This window comes from Chiloscyllium punctatum, chromosome 2, assembly GCF_047496795.1.
Source record: "Chiloscyllium punctatum isolate Juve2018m chromosome 2, sChiPun1.3, whole genome shotgun sequence".
NCBI lineage: Eukaryota > Metazoa > Chordata > Chondrichthyes > Orectolobiformes > Hemiscylliidae > Chiloscyllium > Chiloscyllium punctatum.
This window is the reverse complement of record NC_092740.1, coordinates 1,907,678-1,921,855: the sequence shown is the minus strand read 5'-3', so window position 1 is coordinate 1,921,855 and position 14,178 is coordinate 1,907,678. Positions and strand designations below refer to the sequence as shown.

The following is a 14,178-nucleotide window of genomic DNA, read 5'->3' as shown; positions in this document are numbered from 1 at the left end:
GAGAGGTGCTGCTGAGGCTGCATATCAGGCTCTGGTCAGACCACAGGTGGAATATTGGGAGCAGTCTTGTGCCATGTACCGAAGGAAGGGATGCGCTGGTGTTGGAGGGAGTCTAGAGGAGGTTTACAAGCGTGTTCCCTCTGGGGCTGAAGCATTTGGTTCAGGTTCCGTCTCGTCCTGATGCATGCATCGATGTACGTGCTCAGTGCCTACCAATAGAGTGAAGGTGCAGTTGATCACTGACTCCACGCTTGGTGCTGCAGGTTGTAATGTCTAGACGAAAACAGAACTCACTGCACCCTTCGGAAGAAGGGTCACTGGACTCGAAGCGTTCATTCTGCTTTCTCTCCACAGATGCTGAGGTTTTGCTTACTGGGTGTTTTGCCTTATTTTGCATTTGAGACCTTGCTTTTTGATTGCATAGCCACTATCAAACCATTAGCTTGCTGTTAGCGCTGCAATTAGCACTCTTGAATCTTGATTTGCAATTCTAAGGAAGCAGACCGAATTGGAATGTTTGGAGCGGGAGCCGAACCAATAAAGGCTGATTTGCTGTAAATTGATCTTCACGTCCCCCGTCGTGCTGTTCATTTGCACGAGGTGGGCTGGGGGATGGGAGTTCACATTTTCCAAGACAAGATGGATTAGTCTGTGAGAGTTTCTGTTCGAAAAGGTGAGCCAAGATTTCCTGACAGTGAGATTTTTCGGTCAGAATTCGAACCTGCTCTCATCATTTGCCTTGAGGGGAGGCAGGGAGTTTTCACATTGGTAACAGCTGAGATTTTTAGAACATCGAACAGAGCAGCGCAACAACGGGCCCTTCGGCAACTGTGAGAAACAAAACTCACTCACAATTCAGCCTGAGACAAAGTCTTGGAAACAAGATCATCTTATTCTTTACGGCCTTGCAAGAACGGGCGTTTTGGTCAAGCAATCAGGCTAGCAAAAGCGCGCGAAAACAAAGCATGTAAGCATTCTTATTCGGTTTTCAAGTTGTGGAATCACGCCTCCCTTTTCCCAAACTATCATAAGCCGATTACATCACTTGGTTTTCTTTAATTTTCCTTATCTGACTACCCTGCTGTCCTTGTCCTTGTCTGTTACAGCCTGTCTGTTATTTTAGGACAAAGTGAGGACTGCAGATGCTGGAGATCAGAGGTGAAATTGTGTTGCTGGAATGGTGGGAACGTTCAGTTATACAGTTATACTGCAGCGAAAGTACAGGAAAAAATCCGAATTGGTACAAAAAGGGCAATAAGACAAAAGCCCAGGCGCATAAACCAATGAGATGTTGTTGTTACAGATACTGGCGATACCTGCCCCGGTCGCTCCCTTAGTGAACGACAAACCCTTCAGCCCCAGGGGGAGCACGCTTGTAAACCTCCTCTAGACTCCCTCCAACACCAGCGCATCCCTTCCTTCGGTACAGGGCACAAAACTGCTCCCAATATTCCACCTGTGCTCAGACCAGAGCCTGATGCAGCCTCAGCAGCACACACGTACCTATCGATTCCGCTTGCCCTTGCACTCTGATGAAAAACATGTGCCTTAAATACGTCCCGATTATTTTTGTCCTAGCTCACAGTGTTCTCGAAATCTCTCTTTCAAGTCATCAAAATCAAAACGACTGAACCCTTGATAGCTTCATCCCCAGCAGCAGGCAGCAACGTAGCACAGTTGACCTTCTCTTGTTTTTCTGAAATGTCATTCGCGAGTAGGAAAAGCTGGTGGGCAGCTACGGTTGCTGCAACTCCCAAATTCTGACACCACGTGGTGTGATCGGGGCCCGGCGATGGCGGGACGGTGCAGCACGCAGCAGGGGTGAGGGGACGACATTGAGAGCAAGTGTCAAGGTGCGCAAGAGACAGAGACGGCGAGAGAAGGATAGGGAGCGGGAGCTGAACAGCCGAGTTTGAATCGACTCACGCCCGGCTGGATGTGAGGTGTGAGAAATGAAGCACTTGGTACTCAAACCCACCCAGCGGACACAAAGCACCGAAAGCCTGAGCTATAAACATGAAGCTGTTTTTAGATTTATAGACGAGGGGTGCACCGTTCCCGGAGGTACTGCAATACCAGGTCGATGCGTGGAGTGGACGGAGCAAGCCCCTATTCCATCTCCCTGCTCCAAAAATCAATTTAATATATGGTCCCCAGATAAGGGACGTATCAGATATTAAACTGATAAGAACAGATTTTTTTTTTTTTTTATTTCAAAAATATACTTTATTCATAAATGATTTGATGGTCTGTACATTGGATCATGCCATACATATGTCCATATTTACAAACACAGATTCAACTTTATTCTTGTCCTTTACAATCCTGTGCATTTTTTCAATCTTGTATATATACATATATTTGGTGAGGCATCAGCAGAGCCCAAAAAAAAAAAACGTCTGTATGGGCCCCCTGTTCTTCTTTCGGCAGGCCGATCTTACACGGTGGTCTTTCCCCACCGCGCCTTGGCGGCAGCTGCCCCAAGCTTCAGCGCGTCCCTCAACACGTAGTCTTGGACCTTGGAATGTGCCAGTCTGCAACACTCGGTCGGGGTCAACTCCTTCAGCTGGAAGATCAACAGGTTTCGGACCGCCCAGAGAGCGTCCTTCACCGAGTTGATGATCCTCCAGGCGCAGTTAATGTTCGTCTCGGTGTGAGTCCCGGGGAACAGGCCGTAGAGCACGGAGTCCCGCGTCACGGCGCTGCTCGGGACGAACCTCGACAAGCACCACTGCATTCCTCTCCAGACTTCCTCTGCATAGGCACATTCCAGAAGGAGGTGTGTGACAGTCTCGTCCCCCCCGCAGCCACTTCGAGGGCAGCGTGCGGTGCGGCAGAGAGTCCGGGCGTGCATAAAGGATCTCACAGGCAGAGCCCTTCTCACCACCAGCCAAGCCACGTCTTGGTGCTTGTTGGAAAGTTCTGGCGATGAGGCATTCTGCCAAATGGCTTTGACAGTCTGCTCAGGGAACCGCTCGACAGGATCCGCCCTCTCCTTTTCCCGAAGGGTCTCAAGGACGCTACGTGCTGACCACTTCCTGATGGACTTGTGGTCGAAGGTGTTTTTCCTCATAAATTTCTCCACGAAGGACAGGTGATACGGAACGGTCCAACTACTCGGAGCGTTCCGCGGCAGCGAGGCCAGGCCCATCCTTCGCAACACCGGGGACAGGTAGAACCTCAGTACGTAGTGACACTTGGTGTTTGCGTACCGGGGATCCACGCACAACTTGATGCAGCCACACACAAAGGTGGCCATCAGGGTGAGGGTGGCATTGGGCGTGTTTTTTCCCCCATTGCACCGGTCTTTGTACATTGAGTCTCTTCGGACCCGGTCCATCTTTGATCTCCAAATGAATTGGAAGATGGCCCGGGTGACTGCGGCGGCACAGGTCCTGGGGATAGGCCAGACCTGTGCCACATATAGCAATACTGAGAGGACCTCACACCTGATGACCAGGTTTTTTCCCGCGATGGAGAGCGACCGTTGCCCCCATCTGCCTAGTTTCTGTCTCATCTTTCTGATCCGCTCCTCCCAGGTCTTGGCGCACGCCCCAGCCCCCCCGAACCAAATACCCAGCACCTTCAGGTGGTCAGTCCTGACGGTGAAGGGGATAGAGGATTGGTCGGCCCAGTTCCCGAAGAGCATGGCCTCGCTCTTGCCTCGGTTTACCTTGGCCCCCGAGGCCCGTTCGAACTGGTCGCAGATGCACACGAGTCTGTGCACGGACAGCGGATCCGAGCAGAAAACAGCGACGTCATCCATGTACAGGGAGGCCTTAACCTGCAGGCCCCCGCTGCCAGGAATAGTCACCCCTCTCAGGCTCGCATCCTTCCTGATGGATTCGGCAAATGGCTCTATGCAACACACAAACAAGGCGGGTGAGAGGGGGCATCCCTGCCTGACTCCAGATCTTACAGGGAAGCTATCTGATTCCCACCCATTGATTGAGACTGCACTGACAATGTTGGTGTAGAGCAGTCTGATCCAATTTCCGATTCCCTCCCCAAAGCCCATTTTGGAGAGGACATCCCTCATATATGTATGCGATATCCTGTCAAAGGCTTTCTCCTGGTCCAGGCTGATGAGGCAGGTGTCCACCCCCCTGTCCTGCACGTAGGCGATCGTATCCCTGAGGAGTGCGAGACTCTCAGAGATCTTCCTGCCCGGTACAGCACAGGTTTGGTCCGGGTGGATCACCGATCCCAGAGCAGACCTGACCCGGTTGGCGATGACCTTTGACAGGATTTTGTAGTCTGCATTTAACAGTGAGATCGGTCTCCAATTTCTAATTTCCTCCCTCTCCCCCTTCCGCTTGTAGACGAGGGTGATGATGCCTTTCCTCATGGATTCACTCATGGTACCTGCCCGGAGCATACTGACATACACCTCCAGCAGGTCCTGGCCGATCAAGTCCCAAAGAGCGGAATAAACCTCGACCGGTAAGCCGTCGCTTCCGGGAGTTTTATTCTTTTCGAAGGACTCGAGGGCCTTGGTCAGTTCATCCAGAGATAGCGGCTGGTCCAGCCTCTCTCGTGTTCCGTCATCTAGGACCTCCGTGATAGAGGACAGGAACGACTGGGAGGCCGCGCTGTCGGTCGGCTTCGAGTCATACAGGCTGGCGTAGAAGGATTTGCTGATCCTCATGACGTCAGCCTGAGATGACGTTACCGAGCCATCTTCTTTCTTCAGGCTGCTGAGCACGGAGCTCTCTTTGTGCACCTTCTGGAAGAAGAAACGTGAGCACGTCTCGTCCTGCTCCACCGAGCGGACCCTGGACCGGAAGATTATCCTGGAGGCCTCCGAGGCAAAGAGCGAGGCTTGCTGGCCCTTCACCTCCTTGAGGTCCTCCGTGACATCCACCCCCATCGTCTGCAGCAGGAGCAGGTTCTGCATACTTTCCTGGAGCTGGGACAGTTTTCCCCGCCTCTCTCTCGCCTCCTGGACACCTTTGAGGATAAAGAACCTCTTGATGTTCCCTTTTACCGTTTCCCACCAGTCCGCTGGAGACTCAAAGAGGGGCTTCACGGTTCTCCAACCTGCGTAATCCCTCTTGAGCTCTTCGATGTTTCCCGGGGTCAACAGCTTAGTGTTCAGTTTCCACGTTCCGTTGCCCGCCCGCTGTTCGTCCTGTAGGTGACAGTCGGCCAGCAGGAGGCAGTGGTCAGAGAAGAACACCGGCTTGACGTCGGTGGATCTGACCGAGAGCGTTCGGGACACAAACAGGTAATCTATCCTTGAGCGGATAGACCCGTCTGCCCGTGACCAGGTGTATCTACGCTGCGCTCCGTCTGCAGGGGCGCTGAAGACGTCGTGCAGCTTGGCGTCTTTGACCGTTTCCATCAGGGCCCTGGACGTAGCGTCCGGTTTACTGTCCCCCCCGCCGGATCGTCCATCAGCATCAATGATGCAGTTGAAGTCTCCGGCCAGAATGACCGGCCTGGACGTAGCCAGCAGCAGTGGAAGCTGTTGCAGGACGGCCAACCGTTCACTCTTACCCACTGGGGCGTACACGTTGATTAGTCTCACGGGAGCGTTTCTGTATTTAACATCCGCGACGAGGAGGCGCCCGCCCACCACCTCCTTAACCTCGGAGATGGTGAAGTTGCCTCCCCGCAACAGGATACCCAGGCCGGAGGCGCGGCTATCGTTGCCCCCCGACCACACTGACGGCCCGTGGGCCCACAAGCTCGACCATCTCCTGTAACTGCTGAGGTGCGGTATCCCACACTCCTGCAGAAACAGGACATCGGCTTTGACGTTGGCCAGGAAGGCCAGCGTTGAAACACATCGCGTAGCCGCTTTAATGCTACGTACATTTACGCTGGCAATTTTAAACCCCATTTTAACAGTTTGCGGGGTTACCAGTGTCCATTTTCTTCTGGTCTTGCTCCAGTGGGGTAGCTGCGTGCATCCCCGTGGTGACAGCAAACTGCTGGACCTTCCCAGGGCTGAGGTAGTTGTCCGGCTCCACGCTGGAGTCATTTCCCCGCTCTGGTGTCATCGTGTCGGACCCAGGGTCCTCATCGCCCCGTTCTCCATCTGACAGCAGGGCTGTCACTGGGACGCTGCTCCCAGTTCCCTGGAGCTGTGGGCCGGTGGGTACCCCTTGGTTCTCACCGGGTAGGGGGAGGCCTTCACCCATCCCCTCAGAGGGATCGTCTTTTCCTCCTTGGGCGGTGTTGCCCTCCTTTCTCCCCACGGCGCTCTGCCTCTTCCTCCGGAGGCGACCCTTCTTGCGCCCGTCCTCACCCTCGGAGGAGCTGCCTGTATCCTCCTCTTGGAGGTGTCTCTTCCCCCTTCGCTTGGTGGCTTTGGGGCCCTCGAGAGGTTTCCTTTTCCTGTTTTTAACGATAATCCACTGCTCTGCCTCCTTTGATCCCTCCTCTTCCATTTCCTCCGTCTGTCTTGCAGGAGCTTGGGTCGGCTGCTGCATCTCCCCGCCGTCTGCTGCCTGCTCCTCTACAACTTTCCCTTCCTTCTGGGTGCCTCCAGGTACCGTTCCTTTGCTGATTCGCGGTACCTCGTTAGACTTTGTCGGTCCGCGGCTCGTGTTGCCACCTCCGGCCATCTGTGCGTAGGTGGCGGCTCCTCGTCTTGGGCAGGCCTTGTACATGTGGCCCGCCTCCCCGCACAGGTTGCAGCTCTTTTCCTCCCGACAGTCCTTTGTCAAGTGACCCTCCTGTTTGCAGTTCCTGCAGATGGTCACTTTGCAATCCACCGCCACGTGTCCCGACTTCCCGCAGGTTCGGCACACTTTGGGCTGCCCTGCATATGTCAGGTAGCCTCTGCTCCCTCCGATTGCGAAGCTCGAGGGTGGGTGGAGGATGTTCCCACTGTCATCGGCCCTCAGAGTTACCTTGACCTGCCTCTTACTGGTCCAGATCCCAAAGGGGTCGATCACATCGGTGGCTTCTCCCTCGACTTGGACGTACCTTCCCAGGAAGGTCAGGACATCAGCCGCTGGAACGTAGGGGTTGTACATATGGATTGTAACAACCCGGTTCCTCTGTGCAGGAAGCACACACAATGGGGTCGCCGACAAGATGGAGAACAGCGGCTCCCCTTCCTTCTCCTTGAAGACCTTCAGGAGCTGTTCGCACTGCTTCACGCTCCTGAAGGTCACATCGAAGTAGCCTGCCCCAGGGAAATCCTGCAGGCAGTACACGTCTGCGGCTGCAAGGCCGCAACACTCCAGCAGAACTTTCTTCACAAACACCGTCCGATCCACCGGTGTGTGCTCCTCCACCTTCTTCACAGTCACCCTGACTGTGTTCCGAATGCCCTGGCCCGGGCGGCGAGTGGCTGCTGAGGCCATAGCTCAGAGGTTGGCTGGTCCCTGAATTGGCGTTAGGCCGAAGCCAGCATGAAGATCCACCAAGAGCAGGTCAGCACAACCAAACGATCCTCCAACGTCCAATCACGATCCAGCGATGGTCTCCAGCAGCTCCGACGACTCGCAACACGACCCCCGCAGTTTTTCCCCTGCCAGCACGCTTGTGCTGCGTCGAACCTCCAACACTCGAGCAGAATCTCTTCCTCTGGTCCTCAGGAACGACACATATTCCGAGCCAAAAGGCCGAGAAGCGATTAAACTGATAAGAACAGATACTACACTTGATCTTAGCCAAAAGGCCGAGAAGCGATAACTACAATACCGCGGACTGCCTCAAGTCCCATTTGTCCTCCATGTTTTCAGTCAGCTTGATTCTGTTCAAAGACTTGTAGATCACTGCTGACAGTTTCCCTGTCGCCGTAGTCCTCCCAGGATTTCTGACTAGAGCAGCAGGTCCGTTTACAGCAGTTGCTTTTTTCCCCCTGTCAGTGAACCACTGCCTCATGGTCATGTAGAGATCGTCAGTATCTCACCAATCAGGTGGGTCAGGGCTAAGCTTACGTGACTTCTCACGTGACCAGCACAGCGTTTTTGAGGAGGCGGTAACCAACTGCAGAACTGCACACATTGAATGATACATTCAGCCTGTCATGTCTGCATCAGCTCTCTGCACGAGCAACTTCCCCAGTCCCTGCAGCAAATACTCTCTCTTCGGATAAGTATCCGACCCTCCGACCAAAGTCACCATTGAATCTGCCTCCAGCACCCTCTCTCTCGGGCAGTGCACTGCATATTCTAACCACTCGCTGAAGATGCTTGGGCCTAGGACGCTACCTCGATGAAACGTGACACGTAGAGAAGAAAGCAATAGATTCAGCCGAGCCCTCCATGTCTTTGATGTGTGTGTGGATGTGCCTGCAGTTAGAACATTGAACAGTACAGGCCCTTCGGCCCACGATGTCGTGCCGAGCAGTTTTCTTAATCTAAGATCAACCTAACCTACACACCCCTCGATTTACTGCCGCCCAGCGTGTGCTCGCCCAGCAGTCGCTTAAATGTCCCTGACAGTTTGTGGGAGATTAGAAATGTAGTTGTGATGGTGGTTAGAGATGTTGTTTTTGCAGGTGGGTGACGGGGTGCTGTGGGGGGAGGGGAAGGGGAACATTACACAAACGGTCGCGGGATTCTTGCAGCATACTTAAGGCTAAGATTTTAACGAATATAGAGGTTTTTGTTTAAGAAATAGTTTTAAACTAAGAAATAACTTTAAAGTGTTGTAGCTGACCACAAAAGAAGCAGTAGGGGCATTTCACAATAAGCTTATAGTATGATACTGGATAAAATAACAGACAGGCTGTAACAGACAAGGACAAGGACAGCAGGGTAGTCAGATGAGGAAAATTAGAGAAAAACAAGTGAGGTTGTGATAGGATGGGAAAAGGGAGGCGTGATTCCGCAACTTGCAAACCGAATAGGAATGCTTACATGCTTTGTTTCCGCGCGCTTTTGCTAGCCTGATTGCTTGAGCAAAACGCCCGTTCTTGCAAGGCCGTAAAGAATAAGATGTTCTTGTTTCCAAGGCTTTGCCTCGGGCTGAACTGTGAGTGAGTTTTGTTTCTCACAGTTGCCGAAGGGCCCGTTGTTGCGCTGCTCTGTTCGACGTTCTAAAAATCTCAGCTGTTACCAATGTGAAAAATCCCTGCTTCCCCTCAAGGCAAATGATTGGAGCAGGTTCGACTTCTGACCGAAAAATCTCACTGTCAGGAAATCTCGGCTCACCTTTTCGAACAGAAACTCTCACAGACTAATCCATCTTGTCTTGGAAAATGTGAACTCCCATCCCCCAGCCCACCTCGTGCAAATGAACAGCACGACGGGGGACGTGAAGATCAATTTACAGCAAATCAGCCTTTATTGGTTCGGCTCCCGCTCCAAACATTCCAATTCGGTCTGCTTCCTTAGAATTGCAAATCAAGATTCAAGAGTGCTAATTGCAGCGCTAACAGCAAGCTAATGGTTTGATAGTGGCTGTGCAATCAAAAAGCAAGGTCTCAAATGCAAAATAAGGCAAAACACCCAGTAAGCAAAACCTCAGCATCTGTGGAGAGAAAGCAGAATGAACGCTTCGAGTCCAGTGACCCTTCTCCCGAAGGGTGCAGCGAGTTCTGTTTTCGTCTAGACATTACAACCTGCAGCACCACGCGTGGAGTCAGTGATCAACTGCACCTTCACTCTATTGGTAGGCACTGAGCACGTACATCGATGCATGCATCAGGACGAGACGGAACCTGAACCAAACGGACGGAGGCTCCGAAGCTCTCTCCCACCCTCTCACCTTCAGTGCGCACTTGGAGCCATCCATCCGGCTGCTCCGCATCAGGAAGCATCGGTAGCGCGGCCTCAATCAACAGGTGGGAATCAGAAAGCTTCCCCACACAGTCACACAGTACAGAAGAGGCCCTTTGGCCCTCCGAGTCCGCACTGACAAAGCTCCTCTAAGTCTGCTCCAGTCCCACTTTCCAGCACTTGGTCCGTAGCCAGGAAAAGTGATGACATTTCCAGTGCTCATCCAAGTAGTTTTTCAAGGTTTTGAGGTTCCCCGCCTCGCTGCCCTCCCGAGCAGTGCATTCCAGACCGCCGCCACCCTCTGGGAAACGGCTGCTTCCTGTCATGACCGCAAGACCACGGAAGGTCTGACGGCCCGTAAGACGTAGGAGCAGAATCAGGCCATTCGGCCCACGCTCCGCCACTCGGCCGTGGCTCACAGGTTTCTCAACCCCGATTCTCCTGCCCTCTCCCCACAACCCTTGATCCCCTTATAATCAAGAACTTCTCTATCTCTGTCTTAAATGCAACCTCAGCTCGGCCTGAAGGGGCGACCCTTCACCCTGAGGCTGTACTTCCAGGTCCTCGTCTCGCCGACTAGTGGGACCATCGTCTTCACGTCCACTCTCGTGACCAGGCCTCCCAGTAGCCTGTAAGGTTCAGTCAGATCCCGCCTTACCTTTCGAAACACCACCGGGTACAGACCCAGAGACTTTGTGTGACAAACCCTTCAGCCCCAGGGGGAGCACGCTTGTAAACCTCCTCTAGACTCCCTCCAACACCAGCGCATCCCTTCCTTCGGTACAGGGCACAAAACTGCTCCCAATATTCCACCTGTGCTCAGACCAGAGCCTGATGCAGCCTCAGCAGCACACACGTACCTATCGATTCCGCTTGCCCTTGCACTCTGATGAAAAACATGTGCCTTAAATACGTCCCGATTATTTTTGTCCTAGCTCACAGTGTTCTCGAAATCTCTCTTTCAAGTCATCAAAATCAAAACGACTGAACCCTTGATAGCTTCATCCCCAGCAGCAGGCAGCAACGTAGCACAGTTGACCTTCTCTTGTTTTTCTGAAATGTCATTCGCGAGTAGGAAAAGCTGGTGGGCAGCTACGGTTGCTGCAACTCCCAAATTCTGACACCACGTGGTGTGATCGGGGCCCGGCGATGGCGGGACGGTGCAGCACGCAGCAGGGGTGAGGGGACGACATTGAGAGCAAGTGTCAAGGTGCGCAAGAGACAGAGACGGCGAGAGAAGGATAGGGAGCGGGAGCTGAACAGCCGAGTTTGAATCGACTCACGCCCGGCTGGATGTGAGGTGTGAGAAATGAAGCACTTGGTACTCAAACCCACCCAGCGGACACAAAGCACCGAAAGCCTGAGCTATAAACATGAAGCTGTTTTTAGATTTATAGACGAGGGGTGCACCGTTCCCGGAGGTACTGCAATACCAGGTCGATGCGTGGAGTGGACGGAGCAAGCCCCTATTCCATCTCCCTGCTCCAAAAATCAATTTAATATATGGTCCCCAGATAAGGGACGTATCAGATATTAAACTGATAAGAACAGATACTACACTTGATCTTAGCCAAAAGGCCGAGAAGCGATAACTACAATACCGCGGACTGCCTCAAGTCCCATTTGTCCTCCATGTTTTCAGTCAGCTTGATTCTGTTCAAAGACTTGTAGATCACTGCTGACAGTTTCCCTGTCGCCGTAGTCCTCCCAGGATTTCTGACTAGAGCAGCAGGTCCGTTTACAGCAGTTGCTTTTTTCCCCCTGTCAGTGAACCACTGCCTCATGGTCATGTAGAGATCGTCAGTATCTCACCAATCAGGTGGGTCAGGGCTAAGCTTACGTGACTTCTCACGTGACCAGCACAGCGTTTTTGAGGAGGCGGTAACCAACTGCAGAACTGCACGCATTGAATGATACATTCAGCCTGTCATGTCTGCATCAGCTCTCTGCACGAGCAACTTCCCCAGTCCCTGCAGCAAATACTCTCTCTTCGGATAAGTATCCGACCCTCCGACCAAAGTCACCATTGAATCTGCCTCCAGCACCCTCTCTCTCGGGCAGTGCACTGCATATTCTAACCACTCGCTGAAGATGCTTGGGCCTAGGACGCTACCTCGATGAAACGTGACACGTAGAGAAGAAAGCAATAGATTCAGCCGAGCCCTCCATGTCTTTGATGTGTGTGTGGATGTGCCTGCAGTTAGAACATTGAACAGTACAGGCCCTTCGGCCCACGATGTCGTGCCGAGCAGTTTTCTTAATCTAAGATCAACCTAACCTACACACCCCTCGATTTACTGCCGCCCAGCGTGTGCTCGCCCAGCAGTCGCTTAAATGTCCCTGACAGTTTGTGGGAGATTAGAAATGTAGTTGTGATGGTGGTTAGAGATGTTGTTTTTGCAGGTGGGTGACGGGGTGCTGTGGGGGGAGGGGAAGGGGAACATTACACAAACGGTCGCGGGATTCTTGCAGCATACTTAAGGCTAAGATTTTAACGAATATAGAGGTTTTTGTTTAAGAAATAGTTTTAAACTAAGAAATAACTTTAAAGTGTTGTAGCTGACCACAAAAGAAGCAGTAGGGGCATTTCACAATAAGCTTATAGTATGATACTGGATAAAATAACAGACAGGCTGTAACAGACAAGGACAAGGACAGCAGGGTAGTCAGATGAGGAAAATTAGAGAAAAACAAGTGAGGTTGTGATAGGATGGGAAAAGGGAGGCGTGATTCCGCAACTTGCAAACCGAATAGGAATGCTTACATGCTTTGTTTCCGCGCGCTTTTGCTAGCCTGATTGCTTGAGCAAAACGCCCGTTCTTGCAAGGCCGTAAAGAATAAGATGTTCTTGTTTCCAAGGCTTTGCCTCGGGCTGAACTGTGAGTGAGTTTTGTTTCTCACAGTTGCCGAAGGGCCCGTTGTTGCGCTGCTCTGTTCGACGTTCTAAAAATCTCAGCTGTTACCAATGTGAAAAATCCCTGCTTCCCCTCAAGGCAAATGATTGGAGCAGGTTCGACTTCTGACCGAAAAATCTCACTGTCAGGAAATCTCGGCTCACCTTTTCGAACAGAAACTCTCACAGACTAATCCATCTTGTCTTGGAAAATGTGAACTCCCATCCCCCAGCCCACCTCGTGCAAATGAACAGCACGACGGGGGACGTGAAGATCAATTTACAGCAAATCAGCCTTTATTGGTTCGGCTCCCGCTCCAAACATTCCAATTCGGTCTGCTTCCTTAGAATTGCAAATCAAGATTCAAGAGTGCTAATTGCAGCGCTAACAGCAAGCTAATGGTTTGATAGTGGCTGTGCAATCAAAAAGCAAGGTCTCAAATGCAAAATAAGGCAAAACACCCAGTAAGCAAAACCTCAGCATCTGTGGAGAGAAAGCAGAATGAACGCTTCGAGTCCAGTGACCCTTCTCCCGAAGGGTGCAGCGAGTTCTGTTTTCGTCTAGACATTACAACCTGCAGCACCACGCGTGGAGTCAGTGATCAACTGCACCTTCACTCTATTGGTAGGCACTGAGCACGTACATCGATGCATGCATCAGGACGAGACGGAACCTGAACCAAACGGACGGAGGCTCCGAAGCTCTCTCCCACCCTCTCACCTTCAGTGCGCACTTGGAGCCATCCATCCGGCTGCTCCGCATCAGGAAGCATCGGTAGCGCGGCCTCAATCAACAGGTGGGAATCAGAAAGCTTCCCCACACAGTCACACAGTACAGAAGAGGCCCTTTGGCCCTCCGAGTCCGCACTGACAAAGCTCCTCTAAGTCTGCTCCAGTCCCACTTTCCAGCACTTGGTCCGTAGCCAGGAAAAGTGATGACATTTCCAGTGCTCATCCAAGTAGTTTTTCAAGGTTTTGAGGTTCCCCGCCTCGCTGCCCTCCCGAGCAGTGCATTCCAGACCGCCGCCACCCTCTGGGAAACGGCTGCTTCCTGTCATGACCGCAAGACCACGGAAGGTCTGACGGCCCGTAAGACGTAGGAGCAGAATCAGGCCATTCGGCCCACGCTCCGCCACTCGGCCGTGGCTCACAGGTTTCTCAACCCCGATTCTCCTGCCCTCTCCCCACAACCCTTGATCCCCTTATAATCAAGAACTTCTCTATCTCTGTCTTAAATGCAACCTCAGCTCGGCCTGAAGGGGCGACCCTTCACCCTGAGGCTGTACTTCCAGGTCCTCGTCTCGCCGACTAGTGGGACCATCGTCTTCATGTCCACTCTCGTGACCAGGCCTCCCAGTAGCCTGTAAGGTTCAGTCAGATCCCGCCTTACCTTTCGAAACACCACCGGGTACAGACCCAGAGACTTTGTGTGACAAACCCTTCAGCCCCAGGGGGAGCACGCTTGTAAACCTCCTCTAGACTCCCTCCAACACCAGCGCATCCCTTCCTTCGGTACAGGGCACAAAACTGCTCCCAATATTCCACCTGTGCTCAGACCAGAGCCTGATGCAGCCTCAGCAGCACACACGTACCTATCGATTC

General features: G+C 52.6%; 1 non-coding gene and 2 pseudogenes across 1 annotated transcript; all 3 read right to left on the bottom strand.

Annotated features, from left to right (window-relative positions):
• Window positions 1-2,042: 2,042 nt before the first annotated feature.
• LOC140453500 (U2 spliceosomal RNA) lies at window positions 2,043-2,223 on the bottom strand (annotated as a pseudogene).
• Window positions 2,224-7,529: 5,306 nt separating this feature from the next.
• LOC140453515 (U2 spliceosomal RNA) lies at window positions 7,530-7,648 on the bottom strand (annotated as a pseudogene).
• A 3,434-nt stretch (window positions 7,649-11,082) lies between these two features.
• Window positions 11,083-11,273, bottom strand: LOC140453488 (U2 spliceosomal RNA). The gene has a single exon (XR_011952404.1). It is a non-coding gene; the product is annotated as a U2 spliceosomal RNA (small nuclear RNA).
• Between the last annotated feature and the right edge of the window lie 2,905 nt (window positions 11,274-14,178).